Raw genomic sequence first — 25,023 nt, 5'->3', positions numbered from 1 at the left:
GAAACTGCAGGGTAACCATTTCCTCGCTGCATTCCCTCCCCCACTGTGATTTATTGCTGCCAGGAGGCTGTGCATGTGGAGGTGGCATAAATCTCACCTAAAAGAGAGAGAGAAGGAGGAAATTTGCATTCACTCCCTTGCTGGCATATTGAATGCAGCTTTCCAGTTCACTGCTGAAACCCTGAGCGGGTCCTGGGCAGGAGGCCCAGGCACTTCCCTCAGGATTAAACACGGTCGGTGCCGGGGCACCCTGCCCCACCAGGGGAGGTTCCCACAGCCAGCAAGGAGCAACTGCCCCCACTCAGCCCAATTATACCTACATTAATTTCAATCTGCTCGTATTTATATTCCACAGCATCACCCTACCTAATTTGGTGATGTTTGCAGGCTTTGAGCATTCACTGTGCTCCCCTCTACCAACCACTACAAGCCCTTTTAATAGCTTTTTCCTCACTCGTGGCTGCCCATCCTCCTAGTCACTTCTGCTGTGTTTCTCCCACCGCTCTCCCAGTTGCTCGCATCCTTCTCCCTTTGTGCAATGCCTCCAAAGCACTCCCTGGGCTGACAGTCAGTGTGCTGCAGTTGAAATCCTGTGAGCTGCTACTGGCGAGCAGATTGAAGGAAATAACTGGGGAGATTATAGAGAGACCATGGTCACACTGCTGCAGTCCTGTCATGAGCAACCTGTCTGGACCAAGAGGCTTTCAAATAAAAGAGCATGAGCAAAGAGGGAACACTGGCAATTATTGTCGCTGGGATTATGTTTTCACTGGAAGTCCATCAGTGTTTTCATGTGTCAAGAGTAAACCGGCTACAAAGCAAACCAAGGAACATAAGAGAGGAAGGAAGAAGAAAGGTAGATACAAGGCATTAATCCGCAGCAAAAGTTGAAGGGAGTCTGCTCACCTCCGCTTCTGCATGGGCTGACAGCTGTAAATAGCATACTGAAGCAATGGAGGAAGTAAAAAATTAATTACAGTTCTGAGACCCAATCCTACTTCCAGCCACAGACAGCATTTATTAAGATCTCACTGAGGCAGGAAAGATTGAACAAGGGACTCAGGGGACTATGAAGGGGAAAAGAATTAATCAGTTTGTCTCAGGAGACTGGAGAAGTCAGATTAAATAAAAACTAGAGTGAAATGAAGGGGGGAAAAAGGTAGTTGGGAACCTGGACCTATTTGAAGTCTGCTCTGGAGGCAGTCTGGGAGGAGTCCTAGGAGTCCTTCACTATGGAAGCTGGGAAGCTTTGGGGAGAAAGGCTAAAAATATACCTATTCAGGGATTCAAGGCAAAGAAATCACATATTTAGGGCTCTTGCATCTTTTGCTTGTCAGGAGACCACACAAGGCAGCCCCAGCTCTCCCACCTCTGATCCTTGCTCCAGTGCATCATAAGGTGCCTGGCTCCCCCACACCCTAATGCCACCGGGACCTGAAAGCCGTTCCACAACCTGCCTGAAATTCCCTGGAAGTGGGGGTGAGGGGGGAAGGCAGGAAGGGAAGCTGAACCTGGGTAGATGTCCAAACCCCATATGTCCCACAACCAATGCTCTAAAAGGAAAATCTTTGTCCATGCCTGTTGTCAGCTCAGTGTTTTCCATCACAATAACATTCAATTATTTCTCTTCTGAAGTGTACAATATTTTCTTCCCTCTTTTGTGTAGCTGCTTTTCTGCCTGTCCCCCTGGGAAAGGTCACCAGGCTTCCACATTCCTGCTGCATAATGAGCTGTGACAAATACTGCCGATAGTGACCAGTGCTGAGGTTGGAGTTTTAGTGGGTGTTGAACGCCAATGTCACGGGGAGGGGGCCTGTCTCTGACCTGCAAATGGGCATCCCATTGCTGAGCTCCCTCCCCTCTGCTCAGCTCAGTGGCAGAAACTTCATGGGAGCCAGATGAGATACTTTTGTATTCTCCCCCCTTGAAAATCCCAAGCCTGATAGAGAGCCATAAATAAAAACCTCTTGTGTAATCAAGCAGTGAATGAGGGAACATGTTTTTTCCTCCTCAAGTTTTTGTCTACAGGAAAGCATTCCTATTTTTCTGGTATATCCATATATCCATATCTGGTATATGTTCTTCTGAGAGAGTCCTTACGGAAATGCAAAGTGCATATCCCAGAGGACTATTTCTTCAAACCCAAAGGGCATTGATTCAGAAGACAGGCACCAAAGACCTCCTTGGTTATTGGCTGTTACTTTTAACACCTTCCTGATAAAACTACTGTCTAGAAAGTTTATGACTTTATCATGTCCATTTCTTTAGCAGAAGGCTGCTTGAAGCATGGCTCTGTGCCTTTTTTTTTTTTTTTTTAGTAAGTTTCCAAGTTACTGATAGTAGTAAAGCACAAAACTTAGCAGGTTGCAAGGAAAAGAGGCTATCTTAACAGCTACATTGGGTAATACCCTTAGGATATTAGAAAGCTTCACAGCAGGATGTTTTATTTTTGTATTATGCCGAAGAGCAGTCAAAGAAAAGGTATATTCTGCTGATTCTGTAGTGGTATTTCCTAGCAAAACCACTAAATACTGTTTGGTATGTTAGCTGGAGCTTAATATGTGAGAACGGTGGTGGGGAGGGATGTGCACTGCAAATTTTTATCCTGGACCTTCAAAACCAGGACTACCTATAAAGATACATCTCATCTATCTGCCAGTGAAATAGGATGTTTTTCAGCATTTTTTCAGTGCATTTATTTGTCCAGTCCAGTTTTAAATATATCAGTATACCAAAGGACAAAGTATTTTTCACAAGGTGAGGCCAAGATGGAATAAACACCACACTAAAACCTGTACGAAAGGTGGGGACACTAGAGACTTCATCAGGGAAGGTCCAATGAACTTCTGCATTATGACTTTCATCACGAAAATCACTGAAAATAATAAATCATATTGTGCATCTCATATTTTGGGTATTTCAAGCAAGAAAGATAGGGAACAGCAGCTATCAATTAAGAAAACGAGACTGCCTTCTCTGTACAGGCAGGAACAAGTTTAACAAATTGTTTAAGGTCACTAACTCATCTCATGGATGCAAAATAATGAAAGCACCTAGAAGACATTTTGACAAGATGTGAATCACTATATTACGGCTAATAGTTTTTGAAACCTGGCACCTGAATGCAGCATATGCATCTTAGTGCACATAATGCATCTCTGCCATCCCAGCTCCCTGGTGCCCAGCAGTGGCACAGCCTAACTGACCCTCCTCAGCCTGACTGGGCCCTAGCACCTGGCAAAGCGGTGTCAGCCCCTTCCCCTCAAGGCAGATTTGACCTCAGTTTTAAGGTGAATGAACCACCAAGCCGCAGCTGCAGGCAAGACTTCAAGGGAAAAAAAAAAAAAAAAAGGATGTTTTCCAACATAGGCATTATTCTTTCCAAACAGGAACCAGAACTGAAATACAAAACCAGAGCAGAAACATGTTTTTCTCCTTCAGAAAACTAATGAAAAGGATGCTAGCTTGGGGTTACAGATAAGACAGGACATTGTTTATATTTTCTTTACCCCTAGATTGGAGGTAGAACCTGAAAGCCAGAGCAGAAACAGCCTCTCTGAGCCATCTCTGCCTCCTATGCGCTAGAGAGGCCCCCGTTTCAAGGACACGGAGCCAATTGCACCCATCTAGTTTTTCTGCAGTTGGTGCTGTCCGGTGATGCTTCACACATAAACCAAGATGTCCACGGCCATTAGCCAACCAAGAAAAGTCAAAAATCTTCTCATCACTTTCCAGGCGTGTTTTTCACCCATGACGGTGAAAGATCCAATGCATGTCAATGTCCCTAGAGTTTGACGGATCCCAAAATTAGAACAGCATACCCAGGGAGGCTCAGAAGTCTAGCTAGGCTCATTACTTTAATGAAACACTAATTGCTGCTTCTGCAGTCTAAAAACGTGCCTTTGGTCCGCAGCAGCTTCAGTTAGGCAGTGATAATTGCCAAAGCTAACTATCTTGCTGTTGCTCCTAGATACTGGTTCGGGTTAGGTCTACAAACACCAAGAGCAGCAGCCAAACTGCCACAGCGTAGCTGGCGTGAGCTGCGTGAGGCTGCGGCTCTGCACAGGGCCAACTGAAGGCATCACCCTGCTCTCAGTGCTGTTTGCACACAGCGTGCACAGGCTGGGAGCTCGGCAGGGGACAGGGGCTGCGTCCCAAGCCAAAGCCACCCACTCGACAGGACAGGACGAAGGAGGTGACAGATTTCTAGACGAGAGGCCCCAGTGCAAGTCTTCTTGCAAAAGTTTTAGGATTTCCCTTTTGAGGAAAAAATGCTGGAAAAACATTGCATTTCCTCATTTCCATAGGTGTAGGTTTTATTAATCTCTTTAAAGAGCTGTTCTAAAAGAGCCTGAAACTTCTTCTGTGTTGTAGTTAGTGCAAAGGAAGAAGTAAACGGAAAATTTAGCATTTACCTCCAGAGAAAGAAGCTTCAAACACCTTTTTGGTTGAACCTCACATGTCTGTTTTCATCTATAAAATTCCCACCTGAAAAGGGGCATTACATCAGTTAAACTACCAGAAATTTCTAGTACCTTTCTGAAAAACAAGGCTACTGTTAGGATGAAGCATTTGCTGGTTAGAGCTGCCCCAGCAGCCTGGTGTAATTGCTCCAAAGGGGTTACACTTGGCCAGGCACCTTGGAAACCACTGCTTTGGGAATAGAGGCAGAAACAGCGCTGAATTGGCAGCTGTGCTGCTGCTGCAAAAAATGGCCCCAAAAAATTCACCAAAACACTGGCAGCTCAGAGCTGATAGCTGGACAGGAGCGACCCAGAAGAGCCATGAAGAAAATTTGTCATGGGCTTGGCCAGGCTGCCTTACTGCTCTCTTCCACGGGGCAGGAGAGGAGCAAAACAAATAGGGCAATGCTATAGGGTATTGTTCTGGAGAGGACCTTCCAGCATCCTGCTTAGGGAGCATGCAGGAAAATAGATTTTTATCTCAGATCCAATTAACAGCTGAGTTACGGGACTTGAGTGAAATAAAGGGCAGTGAGTCTCCAAGTCTCTATTTACATGATTTATTAGAATATGGCTGTCTGCAGGAACAGGAGGCAGACGTTATGCTTAATTTATGAGGACACAAGGGGGAAAAGGCTCAACTACCAAGCTGTTGAGGGGTTCCTACCCCAGCAGCACAAAAAACTCTCCTCCTGCAACAAAGGCACAAAACCCTCCTCGTACGACCGGCGCTGGCTGCTCACAGGACTAAGCAGCAACATCAGCTGTGGTTTGCCAGCCAGGCTTGGCAGACCGGCAGGTGGAAAAGCACCGTTCATTTCCTCTGACTAGTTTTAAGGTTTGTGCAGAGGGAAGAGCCAAAGCTTGGAGATCGAAAGGGAGAAGATAGCTGAATTCCCAGTCTTTCAGCTGAACTGCCAGCAAGGGGCAATGCACATAGTGGGTGTTTTCACAGCAAGCGTGAAGATGGTGAAACATGAGTCCTCTCATCTCTCTCTCTCTCTGAAACTTCTCATTTTAAGCATCTTCCAGGCCAGAAAAGGATATCTGAGCTGACAGCCTTGGAAGAGCTCCACCATTTGATGTTTGTGTTTGTAGAAGAAGCACAGAAGGATTTTCAGTGACAGATGAAATCTGCAGTCCTTCTAACACACCAGTTAAAGTGATTTTGCCTCTTGAAAGCCAAACTATAAGGTTTCTATCAAAGAGATGTTTGATACCAGGAAACTAAGTATTGTGAGAAAAATAAGGCACCCATAGTTTTCTCACATTGCAATCAGTATTCATATAAAATAGCTGCCTTCCCTGTCTTGCATAGCAATGCACAGTGATCAGACCAGCTGCTGTTTAATTCTTTTTTTTTTAAAGAAGCTGCTGATGTACAATAGTAGGGAAATACAACCACGGATAATGTAACTGTCTACAATTGGCTGTTCTCAAGAACAGCATGAAGTTATTTTGCTTTTTTGTTGTTGTTACACTTCAGTGCGGTTCTGAATGTCTATTAAGAAGAGAGGCTCTGATGCCCTGTTGTATCACTATTGCAAAATTGGATGCTCCAGAGAGAAGGAGTCTAATTAGGTTTATTATTTATTGCTAGAACAGCCTTGGATTTGGCAAATCCCCTCCCAGCAAGACTGTGTTCAGTTCTAGCATATGTTGTTTGGATCCATAATATGAACTTAAAAGCTAAAAGTACTTTTTTCTAATGGGTAGATGTGAGCCTTCTTCCAAATCTCTACAGGAGGTGGAAGACTCTCCCAGGGGGGTTGCCTTTTTCTGTTAAGTGTTTCTCTAATGGGTTCAGTGAGAAGCAATACTGACACAGAGCAGAAGGATCCCAAATTAGCCTTACAGTCGCAGTTTAAAGCCTCTGCTCCCAGCCACCTTCTCAGCCTCTCTGTACACCTTATTCACTCAGTCTGATCTCTCATTAGAAAAGCAGGGGCCTCCCTTGCTTCCTTCCAAAAGCCGACTTAGATAACATTTTTTAATGTTCATAACTACAGTTTAAATATAATTTATAGAGTAAGAGGCATCCAATAGAAATGAAGAAATTAGGTTGCTACATTTAGTTTTCTCCTGCCAGTTAGGGAGCCAAGGATGCTGTCAGGCTGCTTGTAAAGTGAGCTTCAAGTGAGACCAAGTTTAACTGAGTCATTTGTGCACCTTGCTACCTAAAATGCAGCCATACGAGCATCTCCAAGCTTTGGTGTTCCTGAGGTGACTGTTAACGCAACTCAGAGGCACCCGAAACACAATGCAACAAGAAAACTGAGCCGTATGGGGAGTTCTAGGCAATTGCTCTTGCTGCCAAAGATGTGATTTCTCATGTCCCAATTTAGCGAGCACAAGAGAAATGGCAGAAAGCGTGGCTTTAAATGAAAGGCAAGAAAAACGTTACATAAATGCATCAGTAGCTAAGTCTTTGCCACAAAAAGCTGCTGCAATATTTTTCTAACAATATTTCATCCAGTTCCTAGGTCTAAGACAATAAACTCTACTGTTCATAATAAGCACACTCGTTTTAATAAGGGATCTGCTTCTGATGGAGCTTTGGTATAGACCCCACTTACAATTCCACTATGCTGAAGTAGTACACACTTATTTTTACTTTTGAGAAAGTGGCAGCACACAGTGCTAACCCCCCAAAAAAGCAGAGATGGGTACGGTTGCCTCTTTCAGGAATGGTAATGCTGCAGTTTCACTAGAAATCAGAAGAGAGAATTAAGCCTCTCAGGAACATAGGGCTGTACTCGGAATTAAACCCAGGTCCCCTGAGCCACAGACAACGCTATGCCAACCACTCCATATTAGAAAGGGTCATTTTCTCATTTCCCTCATCCAGATTCACAACAGCAAGGGAGATGATGCCTGCAAATTTAGCTAAAAGCTTTCAATGACATTCCCATGAGCACCAGTTCAATGGCTGTTGCACACAGGTGCCAAAAAAGCGTGATTGGAAATACAGAAGGTTTTCAGAGTACAGGACAGAAAGCAATTTGTTTTAATACCTCCACAGCTCTCTCCCCTTCACTGGCCCTTTCAGTGGAGATCCCGTAGGCTTTGGTGGACCCAGATGGGAAGCTGCTCTCCAAACATCCTACCCTGCTCCCTGGAGAGGAGAACTGCTGCTGTTCTAAATGAGGGCTGGGCAAGGAGCTCCCCTTCTATCCTACCTGAGCAATTCTGCCAGCAAGGAAGCATTAGGAGCAAAATAGCTCCTCTGGTGCCTTTTCAAGGTCTTTATTTGGTCACAGAAACCACTTTATCATCACTTTAGGACAAAGCCAGTATTCAATCCAGAGTGAGTTCTAGAAGAGTCGGTGCAACGTGTCAGGGTTTCAGTTTTACCAAGTTATTCAAAGTTTGGCAGCTGAGCAGTGACTGTGAACAAACAGCAATTAGCACTGTTTTTTATTTGCTATCCCTGAGTGTCCAGGATTGCACAGCCCACAGCAGAAGGGAGAAATAGACAGGCACAGCTTAGATTTAGCCAATAGCAAGAACATAGAGCTTTTCCTACAACCTCCCTCCCATCAAAGTCACTGTGAGCTCCGACAGGTGCTGCTAAGAACGTAAGCTCTTAGTTTGAGAACAGAAATTAAATCCTTAGCAAGAGCAAGCCCAAGGCACCGGAGTGCCACCTATGAGGCAGCAGAGAACCTGGCTCAGCTCTCCCAAGCAGCTTAAGCTACCACACAGTTAGTGCCAGGACAGCTCTGGCTGACTTGTCCAAGGGGCAGGTACCATGACTCAGATGACAAGCAGTACCACAAGCTGGGATTGCCTGATGACTTGTGATCATCTCTCCATGCTTATATGGCCACACACAGCTTTGAGAACCCACAGCAGCTCCTCTCCCTGACTTAGCACCTCTTCTCCCCTGCCCCAGCACTCACAGCTTGCTCCTGGGGTGCTCTAAGGGGTGCTTGTAAAGCCCCTAGCTCCATTCTCCATCAAGCTCCCCCCACCCCTGCCAATAAACTCATTTTTAAAAATTGTGTCAGCTGTGAGGATGCAGATGGTCGCATTTGCATCAAACAACTTTTAAATTATCATTCAAATTAAATTAAATTGAAATGCAATGAGCTGTTCCTGTAGATCTAGGCACACAAAGACGAGTTAATGAAGGTCACGTTTGTAACCAGTGAAGAACATTTAAACTGTATCATGCCTTGCATGGAATGCCATTAGAATAACATGCCTTTCTAAATAAGGATAAATTACTCTTGAAGGCCTTGTGCAGGATTGCTCCCCACCCCCAGGAAAGGCTGGTCTTTGGGAACTTTGTGGTTAAAACAGGGAGGAGTTGTGCTGGGTCCAGCAGAGCACCAGCAAAACTTGTTGGCCTTGTGGTGCAAGGCCTCTAGCATCAATTTAGGCTGTGCGCCTACTCTCCTCCTTGCCTGAATGCAAAACCAGGCAAGCCTGGAAAGCCCTGCATAATGTGGCTGAGAGGCACGTCTTCAAACAAGAGGGCTGTAGTTTTGCAAATATGCGCCCTGCATGCCTCTGGTTGTAATTGCCTCATTTACACACACAAAACTGTGTCTTTTGCCTTGTGCTGTGTTTGTAGTCATCTTTGACAAACTGCCCTGTAATGGCTTTTGTGACATCCGTCATCTTCACAGCTCCGTGTTGTCACAGCGATGTCATACAAATTAACCATACCATTTCCATGTGCTGAGATGAAAAATGAAACCCATTCGGCCTGCAAGGGGCAGAGCCCACTCTGCCTCCCTGCTGAGGCTTCCCATGGGCCAGCTGCTGCTCTGGCACCAGGTCTGGCCCCGACAAGACAGTGTGCAAGTGCAGGAACTGGCCACTGACCGAGTGACCCAAGTCCAGGAAACCACCGAGCCATAACCAGAGTAAGCCAACGCGAAGCAGAAATTTTTAGGCACTGCTCTTCCCTCTCCTTTGCATGATACTGCACCTCACCTACAGCTGCTGTGAACCACGTTACACATTTCTTCCTGAGAAATGAACTATCGTTTAGTATAAGGAAATAAATAGCAAAATTACATACCAAACGCTCCTTAGCAACAAAGCTCTTGTTTTCACACATTGTCTGTTCCATACTCAGGTGTGAAGTCAGAAGCTCAGAGATCAGAGAAACCTGTGAAACGGAGAGTAATAATTGGCAAGATTTTTGGCATCTGGCGACAGTTCTTGCAAGCAAAGGCTTAAGAGCTGCAGGTTTGCTTCAGTGATAGCCTGCTCTCTCACAGGAAAAAAGTAAACACCTGCCATCAAAAGGGGACTAATATACTTGCTTTAATTAGTCACTGAGTTTTAGTATATCCAACAACACAGTTGCTTGAAAATGACTGGGTGCATCCAAAATCTTGGAAAGCAAATGTTACAAAATCTGCCCAGCACAAATGGGGCCATGTTTCTGACGTATTATTATTAAAGCAGTCAAATCACAGCTGAATGCACTTGATAATCCCTTGCAACAAGAAGCACCAGGTTCAGTTACTGAGCTGAGGACACTGGATAAGTGAGTTAACCCCATCCTCAAAGTGTGCTGCTGGGAGGTGGTGATGCACACTTTGAGAAGAGCATTGCTCAGATTTTTTCTTTTAAACACTGATAATGGTTCTAGATCTGAGGAAAGCCCTTTTGATCTCAGTGAGTGATGGCTGAATTTGTATCAGCACAATTGAGAACAAACTCTGTACCTGAGTGTTCTACTTGGAGAAAGCTTTTGTGTGATGGCAGCTGAGAAACTGCAACAACTGGAATTAAAGTATTTTACATATCCATTCATAAGATACAGCCCATAAATAATAGTAGGAAAACAAAATGTCAGCCAAACTGATCAAAAAACAAGTTTGAAAACTGCCTTACAAATGAAAGGCACAGTAGTAGCTTAGTGGTGAATGGTGATTTACTTTCTGATTTGTAAACCATTTTACTTATCAATAGTTGAAGTTAAAAGATTATGCAAAAATAACAAAGTCAAAAATATGTGACTAGAAGGAATATATTATTGCTGCTGCCTGTCTGGATTCAACAAAGGAATTTTAGCCTTTGTCTTGTTTTTGATCACTGCAGAACAACTCCCCATCTAAAAACACAGTTGCCCTCTAGGCATGAGAGCAGACTTTTAGCCTCAGTTTCTGCACCCCGTCTTCACCAGCTCCAGGGGATTGAGTTAAATGGCCCCGATTAAGGAGGTCATCGGCTTCATGGGGTTTACGGGTGCAGCGGTACGTGACAAGCTTATGGCGCGGACACGGCTCAGTTACTAACCCCTGAAAATTCAATGACTTCTCAGAGAAGCCAAAGACTTTGAGTCCTGCCATTTTCTCTTGCACAGCATCAAAGTGTTGCAAATAGGAGCCTTTGCACTGTCAGTTCACTTTTTCCTAGGAATCTCCATGGGAAAGAAATTTTTCCTCTTTAACTGTTCCATTAGAAACTGCTGATGCAGAATCCATCAAACCCATTAAAAGTCCATTAAGTCTGCAAGGCTGCTTTTTGTTTTCCTGTACTGTCTAAAGAATTTGGAAGGCCACAAGCCGTATGTTGCCTGTGGCAGATTAACCCGCGCTGGCTGGATATGGCTTATGGCTGCAATATCCTATATGCAATATGGATATGTGGTTTTGAAAGCTGAGAGGATACAAGGCACTATTACTATACCGGGATTGCTAGGCCAGTGCCTTTGAATTATGTTACAGAAAAATGACAGCAGTGTATGACAGACAACAAATGAAGGCCAAGATGTATAGCCCAAAATACACCATGCCACTGTGCATCAGAACAATTTTGAATCTGAGGCATTTGCTCTTTAGTCAGTTGTGAACTGTTCACTCTTCCCTGTCTTCAACAAAGGACACAAATTATAACCATGTATATAATAAAATAAGTTGAAGATCAATGGTACTGAGTATGACAACTACCATGTATCTTAGCCTGAATGAAAAACCACATAGGACGAATGTCCCAGAGCATTTTATGAACTTGTATTAACACATCAATTTCAAGAAATATGCAAAGGATAATTTCAGGTAACACCAGGAAATAGCTATTTCTAAAATAAACCAAAGCACAGAGGTCCTGTGCAACCTAGAATGGCCAGGGGCTTTTGGCAGAGCAGACTTTGGCTAGGACACAGGAATAATCTTTGTAAACCAGCGTCACACCGTATGAAAGGTTTAAGCCACGGTTATCCCAGCAAGCACTATGCAGTGATGGTACTTTGATGAAACCTCATAGCACCCTGTTCTGACCTGGTGATGTTGAATAAACATGCAGCAACTCAGCCACTTGCAGTAGCAGGCAGACACACCTGGTAGAGCGCAGAGGTCAGACACCAAGTGTGTGAGATGCTTGTCTAGCTTGTTACGGCCTCCTGGGAAATGTGTTTGGGTTTGGTTAACTTGACTTTTAAATGCAGGCATCCTACGGAAGGAAACTTCCGTGAATGACAAGTCTGATGTAGTTAGACAAAACCTGCATTTTGAAACACAGAACTCCAAATGTGATTAAAATGCAAGTTTTCCAATGTATATTTCATTAAGGCTAACCATGAGCAATCCTTTTAAAATATTTCCTTTGATGGCTGGCTGTTTATATGGATTCAATGAATGCAGGTTTGGTGAAAGAGGGTGTCAAACAGGTCAAGAGGCGAGACAGACACTGTGCCCTGGAAATTCAAGCCTTTATTATCTGGTCTCCATGGGATTTCCTTTCCTACATGGAAAAATGTGTGGTAATGCCATAGCAACAACAAAGGAACAAACATAGCAGGACATGTCTTTGCTGTTTAAGGCTTAGTAGGCTGGATTTTTTAAATGACTGCATTTCCACAACAGTTATTTTGCTTAAAGTAGTATAAACAATGAAAATCTGAACTAAAAGCACAAGAAATAAGGATGAACGGCTTTCCATCTTCTCTTTGAGGATCTGTGAGGCAAAGGAAGTCCTATAAATGCTAAGGACAAGTTGGAAAATCCTTGTTTTAATTTTAAACTGATTCCTCTTCCTCATCTCCTACCAAACTAATGAAAGAAGCATCCTTAAACCCAATGATAACCCCCTCACCCTGTGTGCGTAAGCACAGCTGCCTGCAGCTACACGTATTCTCTGCTAGCCAGTTCCCACAGACAAAATCTACTGCCTGCTTGCTGTGCAAAGGGACTTTGATTAAGGATTCAGGGGCTAAATGGCTGAGGACATCTGGGATGTCTATGGAGACTCACAAAACTGGAAGAGGCTCCACACGCTATAAAAATGGAGAAAAGCCTTCAAGTGCCAACTTTGAAGGCTGGGCAGCTCCCTAGGGGCAAAGTCCCTCTCTCAGATGGCAAAGGCCAGTTTCTGTGCAGTATATATGCCAGCAGGACATGTAGGAAGGCATAAGCTGTTTTTTTCATATGCAATTCATCCAGTATTTCACAGGAATCCATGACTCACAAACAGCATTTTGAAGCCTTTGCAAATGGTAGAGCAACATGATTTATCAAAATCAGGTAATAATCATGACACAGATCTGTCAGCAGCTCCAGAGGGAAGTTTTGCAGCCCTCCTATAACCTTTAAGATCCTTGACATGAAATGCAAGGCTTCCTGAGCTGTTTCATGACCTTTTTCGTAACCTTCCTTTCACAAGCCATTATTCTTCACGCAGCAAGCCCAGATAGCAGGGCCCATCAGCACCTGTCACAGAAGAGGTCTCAGCTTAAAACTCACAGTTTAGCTGTCTTACTTCAAACCAGCTCTTTATCAGAGGAGACCAAAGTCATGCCAAGATAAGGCATAAGATGAATGTGTGTAAGAAAGAAAAAAATCAATTCAATTTTCAGGAAAAACTACTAACTACTAACTAATTTCGTAGAGTTACTCAGTTTGTGCTGGAGTAAATCCAAGGCTAGATTCCAGTGCCTTCATTTGCAAACCTATTCTACATACTCGTCATGGTCTCTGCAATACAGTTCCTCTGACGTCAACTTCTGCCCACTCATTCTGGTCTGCCCAGGAACCTCAATTAGTCATTGGATATAGCGCTGTAATAACTGCTTGGTAGTTTAACTGTTTCACTCAGATCACCTCTCAAGGGAGGGCACCGAGCATCCAGAATTCCCTGCTGATATGCAGAGGGGACGGGTGCTCAATATCTTCCCAGGACCAAACCCTTCAATCATCTTCTTTGAAGCCTAAATCTTAGTTCATTCAGGCTCTCATCACAGAACGCCAGTGTTTAATCTGTAATTTACCTAGGATGTATTATACTGCCTCCGATTGCACTATATGCTCCTTTGAAAAGAATAGCCGAAGTTGGGCAGTATCCAGAGCCCGTCAAAAAAGCCAATGGCAAGAGGTCCTAACATGCCTCGATGTGAGCAACTGACCGACAAACTCACAGACAGGGCTTCGTTCAAAAGGTTCCTTCATAAAGAATAATAACTGCACTAATAGCATGAATTCTCTAATAGCTCAAAACATGTTAAAATTGTTTCAGTAGGCATAAAAAGAAATATTGTGAGATTAACACTTAACAGATTGAAAACATCTGGGTTTAGAAAATGGATTGGTGAGACAGCCAGCTTTTGCAGGGCTTTGCAGGGTTATTTCCCCCTTTGGATTAATCTACTTGACTACAGAATAAGTATTTTTCTGACCTGCCAGCAGAGACAATATTAATAGTTTCTAATTCTTTAGTCAGCAGAACAATAAGGTGAATGCATGCCTGGGATTGGGTAGAGGGGAGTCTTTATGATCCTCCAGCATCCCTTTAAATTCTCCTTCTGTCACTTGCAACAAAACAGGCACTTTTTGGTATGGAAAACACATGGTACACAAAGAAAAAGGAAAAATAAGCCTGCCAGCTTTAAATGCAGAACTGCACTCAGATTTATGGGATTATGTCTCAGAAACAGAATAACAGTTGATATCTTTTTATGGGTGATTGGGAAAAAGTAAATGTATTTCATGCTATAATACAATGGTTAGCGATCTCAGAGAGATAATAGATGGATTTTTTTTCATTAAAATGCCATTTGCAAATGGAATAGGTGGGTGGAGCCATTGACTTGATAGTGGTAAATGACCTGATCACAGGTGAATAATAATAATTGTGCATTGGCAATGATCGGTGCCAACTTGACAGATAGCTCGGATCTGACCTGTAATATTTGGCATCAAACCTCATTTCTATGCATCCAGCTTCATGCCTTCTATCTTTATTACCCGGTGCATTTTCTTTTCTGAGAGCAGTCTGATTGCTACTAATCTTCTAGCCTGTAACCTAATGCTCTCTCCCTAAATGAAGTCCCCATATTGTTGATAAAGAGTCATTGTGTTCGCTTATCTCCCTCCTCTCCAGAAGTGATAGCAGGAAATCTGACTTCTCAATTAACCTGTGCTGAATTAGAATCTTTATGATCGAATTGGTTGACGTGATTTTTTTTTAATCTGGATTGCTTGAAACTCAGTGAGAATTAGGGCTTGTGAAACTCACCAGAGCCTCTTTCTGTGTGTCAGAGCGCTGTGGTGTACACAAATGAGAAGCCATTTTTCTGTCATTCTTACAAATTGCTTTTCTTTCCGAGATTTTATAAGGAGGAATGAACATGGCACTGTGTTGCAGGGAAAGCAACAGAAATGAGATCACTTACACAATGGAAAAATAATGGATGTTTTACAGATATAGCAAACAAAGGTGAATATAGCATAAATCTGTCTATAAGACAGGCCCTCCACAAATTAATTAAAATGATAATTTAGAAGGTATTTTTCTGGGATGCAATAATATATGTTGGCATGTAAGAATGAAGACATTCAAAACTCAGTGTGCTTATGTCACCTGCATGTTTTCCGAAATATTCTTTTCTGATTAAAATAATCTATGTCTCACAAATGCCACATCACATTTGGGAATCTCATCAAAGGTTATGGAAAAAGTAAACGAGTAAATAGCCCAGAGAGGCAGGAGTTTCCAGCTGAGCCAGGCCAGGAGGCACATGGCCTGCTGGGCTGGGAGCACGTCCAGCCCATCAGCCCTGACACAGCACAAATGCATGGGCTTTCCTTTGCTCTGCCCCACTGCAGCTGCATGGGCTCTCTGGTATACAGGCACCCTTCTGCTCTCACAACTGCTTTATCAGGTGAGACCTGGTGTTAGACGCTGTCTTCCCTGTGTGTCTTTGAGTTCAAGTAGGGCTTAACCTGCAGGCATAAGGCTTGCTCTAATTCCTTGGCATTTTACATAGATAAACCAAGAAGTTTAATTACAGAATGTTTGATTAGAAACTGTATTTAAGATCATCAAAATGTCTCCTACATTAAAAAGCATACTAATTCCATTAAAATATGGATACCTAAGGAAAAAAAAAAGATTTAGAGGCTAAATGGAACCTCTCTCATTACAACTTCTCTTTATTGATGCTGTTTGAGTTTTGACGGGAAGGGCACTGGCAGCAGGTCCAAGTCTGATAAATACATTTCCATTTATGATTCCACCTGTAATTATCCACTGTAGGAACACGAAGACTTAAATCAGCGTGTCCTGGATTTCTCCTCTTTTCACCAAGTAGGTACTTCAAATATTTTTCTTGTTCAAACAGGGATGCGTAGCTATAGCTGCATGGAGGGCTCATCTCCACTATTGTTAATCTGGTGAGAGAAAGCCTGCACTAATACACACAGAGGTGGGTACGAATCAGATTTTCCATATCTCAATGGCAGATTGAAGCACAAACTGAAACTAATGCCATAACACAAAACAACAACAAAAATAGGGCCACAACACTAAAGTTTAGTCTGTATTTTACAAAAAAGAAGTGAGGATGTCACAGAAATGTGATGGAAAGGACGGAAAGAGACTGATGTGCCAAGAGAAGTCAGAGATCATAGAATCATAGAGATAATCCTGAGTTAAGTCACAGTATAGCAGCAGATGTAAAACTAGAGGAAAGAAAACATGAAAGCCAGTAAGAAAGAAAACATCGGAGTGAGATTGCATAGGTCTAAGATAAAATTAAACACAGGATTATGTAGAGCTTTGAAGAGGACTGGAAATCGGTAAAGGTTTTTGACATTTGCTTCAAAAATTGAGACACTGCCTTGAAAAATTAGCTCTTGTTTTCTGAAGATTATGGCTGAATAATGACATTGCTTTGCAATGGTTTTTAGGTAGTTGTGATTGTAGGTGAAAATTCTTACTAATCTTTACACTTCGTACATAGATCTCTCCATCAGGAATTGTTGCCTGAATACACACTCACCCTGACTCCCCTGCAGAATATACCCCGTAAAACTCCAGCTTAGAAGTGAATATTTTAATAAAAATACTACTTTGCCAAAGATTTCAGCAGATTTCAATGAATGCTTTCTCTTCCAACCAGGATTTATGATTTCTGTTTTAGATTCTGTTTAAATTCACATTATTTCAGGACCATTTTATAATGTTTGCATAGCACTTCAAAGCACCTCCCAGTAAAAAGGCACCGAGGTAATCTATGGCACTATAAATAAGAAGCTTTTTTAAGAAAGTCCTTGAGTCATTTTGCTGTAATGACAGCAGGCCTCATTAAACAGCTGCATATATGGCACAGATTGGGGACATTTGAAATGCTGGCGTGCCTGCATTTTATAACAGCCCCAAACGTGACCCCTGGGAACACAGCAGCAACAGAGATGCGGGACTCAAATTTGATTGCAAAAGGAGCAAAAGTGTCAAAGTTGGCCTCTCCCTGTGGTGTGGGATGGTCTGGGCAATGGCTGGGTGCTGCCTCCCTTCACCTCTGCTTAATGCTTCATTACTCACCTCCCCCTAACCCACTGTGCTCAGCAGGGTGACATTGTCTTGTGTGTGACAGCCACACAAGGCTCTTTTCCTAAAGGAAATCCCATAGCTGTTCTGTCCAGGGTCTCCCCAGTGGTGCATGTCAGTGCCTTTCATGCAGGCACTTAGCTCTGGACGAGCGCGTGTTTCAGATGTGCAGTTTTTGTGTAGTGACTGCTGCAAAAAGCGGGCTGCGGGCCTTGTGTGTAAAGCTGCACCTTGCATCTGGCCTTACTGCTTCTGTGCAATGAAGTGTCCGGTTCACCTGCTTATCAGGAATAGTAGGACCACGCTTGCTCTGAAGGGCATACTCCAACTCCCGATACGGGTGCTCAGTGCAATGTGTAATAGTGCTCAGTGCACTATTAATTTATTAACAGTATTTTATAAACCATTTCAAAGAACACAAAATACATGGAAAGTCAAATCACCGCTGGAGGTCTTTTCCAACCTTAACGATTCTATGATTGCTATAGAAACTACTTGATAAAAACAGCTGTCTGCCTTGCACACAAAAGCTGACCTACTCCCAGCACACAGGTTGTCCTGGCACTGGCCCCAAAGCCAGCAATATACTGCCTCACTCGGATGAATTCCCTGGAAAAATGGTTTGTGTCAATGCTGATAAGGGAAGTGGTGTGAGGGGCAGGCAACAGATGTCACAATTTAAGCCCCTAAATCCTACTGATATTAGTCTGGAGAGAGGAAGGAAGTTTTTCAGAATCAGTGGTAGGATGAGGCTTTAAGGAGAATACCAAATACACCTGGAGCTGTGGCACACTCAATGCAGGGTACGCAAGATCATGGCATGGATACAGCTGTGTCCTCTACACTGCCCATATCTCTTGCCCATAGAAGGAGCCTCAGTCATCCTGCTCTGAAGGTGTCCAAAAAGCAGCAAGAGCAATGCAGGTGCTGGATTCACTGATAATTGTTTGTGTATTCTAGCTACGCCATCCCTCAGCAAAATAACTGTTAGGAAAAAACTCATAGAAATGTAAGAACAGGAGACCACAATTTTAAAATGCAGTTTGTTGTATACGTGATTGAGAAATCAAGCTTGAGAGGATCTCATGAGAAGAGGCCGAGAGAATCCAGTCAAGCACTTGTTCACATAAGCTGCTGAAAGTTCAACTCTTCATTCTATGGGGTCAAAACGCTTGAGTCAGGACATCCAGGGGGTTAACTTTGTAATTTGGCACTGGGCAATCTGGACTACAAATTTATCTGCAAGTTGTTGTACAAGGGTTGAGGGGTTTGATCCTCCATGGGTCACTGAACACAGGTAAGTAATTTTATAAAATAATGTTCCTTCACCCCTTCACTGTGTACAGAATACCAGGCTTCCAGACTGTTGAATTAAAGCTGTAAATTTGAACTGTCAAAGCCAAAAGATGTTGGACCAGGCAGCAGGTACTTTTATGACATTTTCTTATTACAAGCACTGAGATGCAATTGCTCAGAGAGAGCATTAAATCAAATCGTGGACGGAAGCTGCGACAGAAACACCCCAGCTTCCTGCCTTACCACAGGCACTGCCAAAATGCTTGCTATTAACCTGCGGGGCCGGGGAGCTGGAAAGTGAAGATGCTTTTCTTTTGGACGTATTTCGCTGTTCTAAGTTTAACAGCGTACTTGTGTCTAACCAGTTACACGTATCTTGATGAACTTAAGCCTATGAAGTAACTATTCAATCACACTTTTAGAACAGCATCTCCTGCACTGCCCGGTCATGTACGTGGTGAGAGACACTATGCTCCCAAAATAGCATCAGCCATAGAGGAGCAACCATGGCTGCTAGCCATGTCTAAAAACAAAGCAGAAAGAATGATTTGACAGAATTAATGATGCAGATACTGTTAGAAGACTACTACTGTGCTGAACTGACTACATTTTGGTTATACAGCTATGGGTTTGTAACTTCCGCAATCCAAGATGTCCTCAATAGCCGCAAATAGCAAAGCACTGTCGTTGAGAGAAGTTTAATCGTTTGCATGGAGTTAAAGTTTTTCTGTGGACACATCTCTTGGGACAGCAGAGAGAGATACTGTGCTATCAGCATCATTCAGCCAGGTCTTGGGTTCCCCATCAAAGGAGTTTACTTGTGTTTTGTTGTTAATTGCTCCACTTGTTCCTTCTTTGTAGTCAATCAAATTTACTTCTGTCTGTAGATCCAGTAATTACATGTTCTTGTTTTTATGCAGGGCTAATAGACCACCTAAGGCTTTGTGTAAATTAGTTAATGTTTTCTCCTCCAAAGCTGGCATTTCTCCTGTATTATGGTGACAGGTGCAAAATGTTCCTTGTAAAAGCATATGGCAAATTGATGAAGTACAGCAAATGCTTATGGGTTTTTGAAGGACAGGGTTAAAGAAGCATGTTCTTCATGATATCAGTGAGCACAGTGTTGATTTTGTAGTTCTTCAGTAGCCTGAAATGCCTTAAAGTTGCTGCTGCAAAAGCAGATATCTCAGAGGAAAAAATGTTTTAACAAACATGGAGGGAAAATAATTTCAAGAGGTGCTTAAGCCAAGTGGGAGTGGCCACACTGGGCAAACAGGCTAAAAAGGAGCATGGATCAGTGTCTGTCTTGCATTAAAAAGCAAAACTATGGAGCAGAGTTTTTAGGCCAACCAAATAAAAATAAAGGATTGTGTTGGGGAAGATAAAGTGCAAGTACTTTGTCACTGTAGCTTTGAAAATGCCTGTTGTTGTTGAATGTTAATCTGCTAGTCATCTTGCAAGAGAACTGTGGTTCTCTGTAGATATCTGGGGGCAAAACCTGGTCTAATGAGGTCAGTGGCAACACTCCTGTCAACTCAGTACAGGCAGGATTTTATTCCAATTCTTTAACTGTTTTTATTTCCTGTAAATAATCCCTGCTAGAATTGGAAAACATTTAAAGTGAGGTTTTATTCCTGAGTGCATAACTATAATGCATTAATAAATCAGGAGCCAAACTAAATATCTGCTGTTTTCCAATTACGTTTCAGCCTTCCCATTTATTTTTGTTTTTCCTCTTTCTCATACTATTTTGAAAACAAAAAATCCACATTTTCTGACAATTTTGGGATGCCCATAAGGGGGAACACATACTCCTTACTCCACCAAAAAAATCCCCCTGTGTGCTCAGGCAGCACTGGATTCAAAAGCACAGCTTTTTTTTCAGTTCAGCTTTGGTTCCATTCACTTTCTGCTGATCCCATGAAACTGAAAAAGCAAATGGAAAAAAGCTGAAAGATCCCATCACATTTTCTCCAATTTAAAGTACTAACTATCATGTTATGTAAAAGCCTGAGGTAAGCCTCAAAGTTGGATCTCTTACACAGCAATTTCCTTGAAGAGTTATTGGATCGCATTTTCATACGGCTTTTTTCTGCATACAAGTATTTTATTGCATCTGTTTATCCCAGTGACCTGGAATTCATTTATTTGACAAAGATATTTCCACAACTGAGCTTCCAAATGTACAGAGAAAAGTATGACACATCTGCTTTTAGTTTGTTCTCTCTGCGGCTCATTTGCAAATGAACACTAGAGAAATACGTGTGCAGCACAGAGGTTGCACATCGTTACTAGCAAACACCAGGTAGCAAACTTCAAGGTGGCAACAACCGTGCCAAACCACAAAATTAATATGACTGTGATGGAGTGTGGGAAGGACTGCAGTCAGTGGGCATGCAGTGTTTCTAGGGTACTAAAAACCTGATGAAAAATCCTTTTAATCTTCTAACTTGTTCCCAAGACCCTTCCACTGTAATCAGATACTGTAGTGGGGACCTTATGTCCTCCCCCTCTCTAAGCAAGCAGCAGTGATTTCTTAGTTTGGAAGTTGACTCGCATACATTTACAGCTGCTGAAATGAACGTGGGGCCTCTTTATGCCTTCATGAGACAAAACCCTAAAGGAATTAGGATGGAGAACAAGTGCCATTATATCCCAGCACTGTGCAGAAACTTATTCCTTTCTTGGAGGGAAAAATAGTTAAATGAATGGAAACTTTTGAACCCTGATGGCTGCTGTATGCATTTAAGATTCATCATTTGCCGTGCCTTGATGCACATCACTTCTGGCAGAACAAATGAGTATTTCCCTGATTAATCAGCAGTCCTCAGGGAACTGCTCTTTCTGCACATACATTATGATCATTAAGAAGTCATACTGTCCTGTGCTTTTTGCAGCATATGGAAAATGCAAAGTAAATTGTGCAAAATATACTACGTTTATTAGATACATTTCTCTGTATCTCTTTCAGCTACAGTGTAATTTGGTATCCTGAGATGATGAATGATGTAATTAACTTAATTTTTTTCTGTGCTGCCCCATAAATGTTATTAACTCAAACATGCAAGAAGATGGAGATGCAATGGAGTTATTTTTGTCATCCCTGAAGGAAGCCCTTGTCACACACTAACCAGCCCAGACACAGTGCCTGCCTGGGGCATTTCTCCTTGCTGTGTTGTAGGGCTGGCAGTGCCGGTGCTGGTGCCTGCAGCAAAATGGGGATCCCAGCTCTCAGCAGGGTGGCAGGGAGCTGGGCAGGCACAGCTGAGCAGGGATGCCTGAAGCCAGGCTGCACTCACCTCTAGAGTCAGGAAAACCCAGCTGCATCGCAGGCGTTCCTCCCAACAGCATCCTTACACCCCCCACAGACACACAGCAACCTGCCAAACTCCAGCACAGACTCACCAAAGGCTTTGCCAGGCTCCCACTGCTCTCCTGGCTCAGCCAAGCCTACCCACACCTGAAATCCCGCAGGGGACAGCTGTGATTGGCAGCATCTTTGGCAGGACTAGCATAGCTTGGGCCCAGCTGTGACACAGGGGCAGGGCAGAGGGTAGAAACCTTTACTATATTGGAAACAACAGCTTTCACTTTGCAGGCAAATTACTGGTTAAATCACATTCGACAGACTCCAGAGTAATTGCTGTGTAAGCAGCCCGTAGATTCAGGAGGCAGGCGCGACGGCATGTTCAGCTGACAATTAGGTGGCTCATCCCATCAAAGGAAGCGTCTCTTGCCATTGTATGGTATTGGACACCTAATTAAATAGCAAATGAAAGTGAACAGGTCCCCCTTGCACTAGCAAAACTACCTAATTCTGGTACAGCACAAGGCTTATGCTACTGAAACACAGATACTTGCTTTTGGGCCATGGGGTGCATCTCCTGCCTGCCAAGCACATGATCACTTCTGAAGGGGAGCCATCATGCTCTAGAAAGCATGCAGCAGTTCTTTTCTTTCTTTCCTTTCCTCCATCTTCAGGGTCTGCCTTCCATGGAAAGGAGACTCAGGCCTGCAGGGCGGACAGACACATTTCAGTAGGCACTGACGAGAACAGCCAATGCAAGGCTGTTTTCTGTGTCCTGGGCTGAGACAGATGGAGAGAAAGGTGTCCCAGGGCTGGCTGGCAGCAGGACCTTTTACTTTGCTCTGTCTAACACACGTGAGAATCAGCAGATCCTGCTGCCAACAGTTATCGCTTGCTGAGACTGAGCTGAGAGGTGGCTGCACAGGAAAGCAGCCATTAAATGCTGCCTGCGTCTCCTCTGCAATCACAGAGCTTGAGTGGCCCTGCCACTCTGAGCTCTGCAAGGCACTTGGAACCAAAATGAAAGGAAATGGGAAACTGCGGCTCCATTATTTCAACGCAGATTGCACAGAAGCTGCTAGAGGAAGAGCTTGGTCCTTCCCAGCTGACCTGAGACCTGTGCTCATCTGCAATCATCTTTTGTTTTAGGAAAATGAACAGAACCAAACCTGCTGACAGGGAGAAACTTCCACAAATCTTGTCTCATAGAAGAATTTCCACTAATGCTTTTCTCACATGAAAGAGAATTTGTCTGTGCAATATTGTTCCCTGATGGGCTTATATTGATTTCTTTTTTAAAGATGAAAATATATGAGGCAATATTTTTGAAAAACTAGAAAAACAAATCAGTCTGTAGCTCAACATAATATATCACTTAAAAATGCTAACTAAAGACCAAGTGAAAGGGAAGAGAAATAAGAATTTTTTATTACAAGCTAAAGACTGAGCTTAGAAATTAGCTTCACTTCCCTGACTTGCTGGACTGGAGGGCACTGCATTTCTGGCACTCACATGTTAACAAGGTCATCTGCACTCCCAGGAGAAACTCAGAATTCATATCTGAAGTTTCAGCAGACAAAAAAAAACAGAGAAGGAGAGTGATTTGCAGTTTCTTTACATACAAATATACTCAGATTTCCAGTGAACATGTCCCTCTCTATGATCGGGGGGGGGTCTTAAGAAGTTTGTTTATTAAGAAAGATCAATGCTTGTTTTACTTAAGCATTTCAGCTCCCCTTAAAAAAGGAGGTATAGAACATAAATACATTTCAATGTCAGAAGATCCATAGCAGTGCTATTCTCTGCATTAATAAAACAAAGGGAATAATACAGATGTCCTTGAGAGTAACTGTTTCTTACAGAGATAAGATGGTGATTAATGGGAAATTTGTTCTTGCCAGAGGTGGCTATCAAGTAAAGTAAATAAATGGTATGGTTCCATTCTTGCAGTCTACCTATCATAAATATTATTACTCTGGAAATAGGAAACTGTAATACTACTGGCCAATCAAAGGTTCAAGATTCTGAAAACATCCTTGCCCCTTAGGTTATTCTATTGGTGCCATCATTTACTATGATGCCACAAGGAAAAAAAAATGGCATGGCAACCAATTCAATTTAGTTTTAAAATAATTTCTAGGATATAATGTTATTTTCTGATGGTGTCACTGCACCTTGTCAAAATTAGCTAAATATGTTAACCTTAAGAAATGGAACAGCCTTTATGAAGCTGGATTTTAAACCTGATAAAGTGTTTAAAAAAATAATAATACAGGCTATGTCCCTTCTAATGCATTTTTAAGAGATCTGCCTATAGAGTCCTGCGGCAGCTCACCTTCTTCCTAAGCACTCAGCGGGATGCAGAATACTGCTAGGAGGCACCAGCCTCCTGCAGTTCTCAGCATTTGTCTGAAGTTACTTGCACAAGAGACAGAGGATTTTCAGTGCTAGCTTAACTGGAGATATTAAAAAAACCTCCCCCACAAAGAGGGGGATTCAATCGTCCTCATAGTTTATTTATAGATTTTGTATTTCATGGTCCAAATATATTAACTAAGTTATACTGTCAAGAAGTATAAATGATGATCATTTGTTAGCTGAACCACTTGAATAATTGCATCAAAGTGTAATAAAGTTATTGAAGGAATTTATTAACCTGATGAAGTAACTCATTAAATCCTTCAAATGCATTAATGAAGGAGGAAGCATGGGTCCTTTTGGTATAATTGAAGATGGAAAATTGTGCAGCAGAGCCAACCTGATAAAAATGGTCAGATATCCCAAATCACTTTTATTTAGCTAGTCATTTTGGGCATTTCTATCACTATGGTGGTTTTCTATATTATTTTTCTAACCTAAGTATCTCTGCCTCAGAACTCAAATACTTCTTTTCTTTTACTATGACCTAAAGTTACATAAATTGTGTCTGCAGTGGGAGGTAAAGAGTCTGGAGGGCTGAAGCCAAAAGGTTAGCATTAATTCATTTGCACAGCTGGCAATCAGTATAAGCAACCTCTGCTCAGAAAAAGCTGGACAGTGGAAAGAGTGTGCATTGACTGAAGAAGGACAGGTCAGAGTGCAGCACGCTGGCAGACTTTTCTGAGGATCGGACCTGGGATGACCTGCAGAGTTGCCAGGCTGCTCTCAGTGAATGAGCAGTTGCATTCCCAT

The 25,023-nt window shown here is 42.8% G+C and overlaps 2 protein-coding genes across 6 annotated transcripts in view; one reads left to right on the top strand and one right to left on the bottom strand.

Moving 5' to 3' along the window:
• The window catches only part of SPATA22 (spermatogenesis associated 22), a 69,538-nt gene that overhangs the window by 24,708 nt on the left and 19,807 nt on the right, over window positions 1-25,023 (bottom strand). For 3 of the 5 annotated variants that reach the window (XR_010825779.1, XR_010825780.1, XR_010825781.1), the window contains exon 10: window positions 9,496-9,585. The gene's annotated coding sequence lies outside the window, so the exon portion shown is untranslated. Of the gene's footprint in view, window positions 1-9,495; window positions 9,586-22,437; window positions 22,558-23,288; window positions 23,413-25,023 lie in introns of those variants that run through there. The other 2 variants (XR_010825783.1, XR_010825782.1) reach the window with 2 other exon arrangements.
• The window catches only part of LHFPL7 (LHFPL tetraspan subfamily member 7), a 64,047-nt gene that overhangs the window by 26,962 nt on the left and 12,062 nt on the right, over window positions 1-25,023 (top strand). The gene's annotated exons all lie outside the window — the stretch shown is intronic.

This window comes from Anser cygnoides, chromosome 18 (assembly GCF_040182565.1).
Source record: "Anser cygnoides isolate HZ-2024a breed goose chromosome 18, Taihu_goose_T2T_genome, whole genome shotgun sequence".
NCBI classification, from domain to species: domain Eukaryota; kingdom Metazoa; phylum Chordata; class Aves; order Anseriformes; family Anatidae; genus Anser; species Anser cygnoides.
This window is presented reverse-complemented; position numbering and strand designations above follow the sequence as displayed.